We start from the raw sequence: 4,810 nt of genomic DNA on the forward strand, positions 1-4,810 counted from the left end.
GGTTGCAACACAATTTGGCATTCATATTAAAATCATTCGGTCCGATCAAGGGACAGAATTTTTAAACCATCCAACCTTCCAACATTTACAATCATTGGGGGTTCTCCACCAATACAGTTGTGTTGCCACACCCCAGCAAAATGGAGTGGTGGAGCGCAAGCACTGCCATGTTCTCAATGTGGCTCGTGCTTTGCGCTTCCAAGCCAATTTACCCATCAAATTTTGGGGAGACTATGTCTTAACAACCACCTATTTGATCAACCGATTACCCACCTCGGTCTTACATGAAAAAACTCCATATGAATTGCTTTTTGGTAAACAGCTTATTTTTCACATCTCAGGGTTATTGGGTGCCTATGTTTTGCTAGAAACACTTCTCCTGAACACAAGTTTGACAAACGTGCCACCCCAGGAGTCTTTATCGATTACCCATTCGGGCAAAAGGGATATCGCATCTACGACCTTCAATCAGGAAAAATTTTAATTTCCCGTGATGTTATATTCCATGAAAATGTTTTTCCTTTTCATAATATTTCAGATTCCACAGACCATCCGGTGCGCCCTTTAATACCCATCGGCAATGAGGAGGATGAGGCTTTAGCTCCAATAGACAACGGGCTCACTGCCCTGCCTCCCATTGCATATTCCAGCCCGCCACCCCAACCACCTTCTGCTCCACCACCACCCACCACCGAAACTTCACTTGTACCCACCAATACTATGCCGCAGCGCACTAGAACAAAACCTCGATATCTCACTGATTATCAATGTTCGTTTACACACTCGCAATTACCGTCTTCGACAACGACCCAAGGTACTTCTCATCCAATTCATTCATATTTACAATATCACTATTTTTCTCCCAAACATATTGCTTTTCTTTCCTCTTTGGTTAGTACAACCATGGTATAAAATCTCGCGATATTTCGGCGATATATCGCCATATTCGTAAATCTCGACATGTCCGAGATACGAAACACTTCCGAAACCAAAAAATACAATATCTCGTCGATATATCGTGGATCTCACAATATATCGCGAGATATTAAAAAAATGACAAATAGTGTCACACTAAGGCCCCTTTTATACCATATTTCGCAGCTCTTGGTCGATATTTCGACCGAGAGCTGCTAAAAATCTATTCTTCTCTCTTCTTCCTCATTTTTTGCTTTTCTTCCTCCCTTCCAAGCCTCATCCAAGCATTGTTGAAGCTCCTTGTCGCCGGGAAGACGTCGGAGGGTCATCTAAGCTCATCATCCAAGCCTATTTTCATTATTTAAAGTAAATTCTATTTCTCTAAAACTATTTTTTTTTAAAATACTTTGTACAAATGTTGTTGGATGTTGATGATATTAATATATGTTAGACACCGAAGGCCGATCTACAGCCTCACAGTGTCGAAATTTTTTTCCCATATGTATTTTTTTTTTTGTTTTAAAAATTCATTTTCCTGCAACTAAAATATGAAATAATTAGGGGTAATACGACTTATATGGTAATGAATTAAATATATGTTAGACACCAATGGCCGATCTACGGCTTCACAGTGTCGGATTTACTTTTCTGCTCTTAAATAATTCTTTTAATTTTTGAAAATTAAAAAAAATATATAAAAAATTAAAAAAACAAAAATAAATAAGGAAAAATATGAGTTTTAAGTTTAAAAAATAATGAAAAAATATGAAAGTTATTTCTATATGTATTGAGATGCATTACATGTATATTATGTTTACTAATTTTTGGTTTTGTTGTTTTAGGTCAATACTTATATTAACATTATATATAAAAAATTGATTTTAATTATGTAAAAAATATAAGGGTTAGGGGAAAAATATTAAATAACTATACAAGTGTATTAGTAATCTAAAAGTGTCAATTGAAGTGCATCTACATTAAGTTTTTTAATTATTTGTGTTACTTACATTGCAGTAAACAAGTATCATTATGGCGGATCGTGATAGACAACGTGCGAAGGGCAAGCAAAAGGTGGGGGAAAGTAGTGAACAAAGGGGGCGGAGGGAACAAAGCGAATGAGAGGAACAAGAGAAACCAACCATACCAAAGATAGGGGTGACATTGCATGGTTACATGGTACTCCCATTGATGGGGATAAGAGAAAATCTATATGTAACTATTGTCACATGCAATTTATGGGAGGTGGGTCCAGTAGACTTAAACAACATCTGACTGGAGGATCTAAAGATGTTGTACGTTATCATATGGTCCCTACTGAAGTAGTCAGGGAGATTGGTGATAGTTTGAGGGGAAGAAAGAAGAGGAAGGCTGACAAGCAAAGGATAAGAGAACAACTTGAGGATACAGTGAGGAGTTCGATTGGAGGAGGAAGACGATACAATGATGATGATGATGATGATGATGACTCCTCGATGATGATGACATTACAATGCACGATGACTTACAAAGCAGAGAGGAGGCTAGGGATTTTAGGCGGATTGTTTCAAGGAGTAGAGTACGTTTTCAAGATGATCAAGAGACAAAGAGTAGGGGGTAGTGGAGGAGCTAGTAGTTCTGGAGGTCCTAGAACTTTGAATCCTTTTAAAAGATCACAAGGTGTGAGGGCAGCCCCAACACCTCTACCAGTACCAGTACCACCATCAACATCTGATCCAAAATTGCATAAGAAGAAAGGAAGCAGTCAACCCAGAATCAAAGGAGCATGGAAGGGGATGAAGGGATTGGTTAAAGAATCAATAGCTAAGTGGATGTTATACCATACCATCCCAGCAAACACTACACAAGGCCCCCATTATGATACCATGATAGATACCATTGCAGAGGCTGGCCCAGGATTCAAGGGTCCCACCCCATATGAGGTAATGAATGTTTATCTACCTCAACAAAAGAGTGAGATTGATGAGTACATTAGTGAGATGAGGAATATGAGGGAGACATATGGGGTGACTATAATGGCAGATGGATGGACTGGGCCTACAAGAAAGTCCATCATCAATTTCATGGTTTATTGTGATGGGAGGACAGTGTTCCTCAAATCTGTGGATGCATCCAAAGAGATAAAGGATGCAAAATATATTTACAGATTGTTAAAGGAAGTAGTGAAAAAAGATGTGGGTATTGAAAATGTTGTCCAGATTATAACGGACAAAGGAAGTAACTTCAAGCTGGCCGGTGAGAAGATGATGAACAATAGTAAGTACCGGCTCTTCTGGACTCCTTGTGCAGCCCATTGCATTGACTTAATGCTAAAAGATATGGGAAAGTTAAAGTTGATGAAGACTGTGGTTGAAAGTGCAAGACAAGTCACCAACTTTGTATACAACCACTCCTATGCACTCAATCTATTGAGGGAAAAATGTGGGGGTGACTTGGTTAGGCCTGGCATCACAAGATTTGCCACCAACTACATTGCCCTCAAAAGCATTGAGACAAAGAAGGTCGGGCTGAGAAGTATGTTTGCTTCTGAGGAGTGGTTTGAATGGAAGGGTTCCAAGACTGCAAATGGGAGGGAAGCACAAGCAACGATGTCATCTGAGGACTTCTGGACCAAACTAAGCAAAGTGGTGAAAGTTTTAGAACCAGTAGTTAAAGTTCTACATGTTGCTGACTCCGCTCGAAGGGCCCAACCATGCCAGTCCTATATCTTGCAATAGACTTGATGAAAGATAGTGTCTATAGTGTGGCTCCTCGCGAGCAAACACTTCTTAGATATCATAAATGCTCATTGGGAGAATCAACTTATGCATCTCTGCATAAAATGGTGAGTAAATTTGTTTTATGTTTACTAATTCATAGTATTATTATTTACTAATTACCTATGCATTTGACAATACCTCTATTCTATATGTCATATTTCAGCATACTACTTGAACCCTAAGTATCAATATAACAATAGGCTTGGGTTGGAAACTCAACTTATTGATGCTGTGAAACAAGTAGTGAAGAAGTTGGAGCCAGATGGTGCACTACAAGCAATTTGCAACAATGAGGTGAGTTCATTTGGAAACTCAACTTATTGATGCTTTCAAATAAGTAGTGAAGAAGTACTTACTAATTTTCCACATGGGTGTAGATCAAGGTATTTAGGGATGCATTGGGAAGTTTTGGAACTGAGGCTGCGATACAAGGCAGAGCACGTGGTGATGCTGGTAATTCTTTTAAGTTTTAAATTATATATGTATTGAAATTTGAAAGTTGAAAGTTGAAACAACATTTGACACATGTCTTTTTTGTTGTAAACTTGTAATGTAGCTGAATGGTGGGTTTTGTATGGGGAATCGGCTGAAAACTTAAGAAGAATAGCAATTAAAGTCCTTGCCCAAACATGTTCGCATCCGGTTGTGAGAGGAACTGGAGTACCTTTGCACTCATCCACTCCAAGAGGCGCAACAGATTGGGGTCTCAACGTTTATCGACATGGTGTATGTGCACTACAACTTGAGGTGAAACTATAACACATACGCATGGGACATAAGGGACGAGAGGGGCACCATTGATCTATCCGACATCTTTCAAGTTGACTCGGACGATGATGACCCTATTGTGGATTGGGTGAGGGATAGAGGTGAGCCAGTGTTGGATGAGGAGGAGGTAGGCCCGACCCCATGATAGCTTCCGAGATTGGTGCCGATGTGGACGAGTATATGGCGACGAGGGTCGGATACATGCAAGGGAAGCCTCACCCATACCATTCCACCACTGGTGGCAATGTTGCTGATGATGAAGATTGGTCTAAGTCCTCAAATGATGATGATGGTGATGATGGTGATGCTGGTGGTGGTGATGGTGATGCTGGTGGTGGTAATGCTGGTGGTGGTGATGTTGGTGGTGGTCA

This window comes from Telopea speciosissima, chromosome 4 (assembly GCF_018873765.1).
Source record: "Telopea speciosissima isolate NSW1024214 ecotype Mountain lineage chromosome 4, Tspe_v1, whole genome shotgun sequence".
Lineage (NCBI taxonomy): Eukaryota > Viridiplantae > Streptophyta > Magnoliopsida > Proteales > Proteaceae > Telopea > Telopea speciosissima.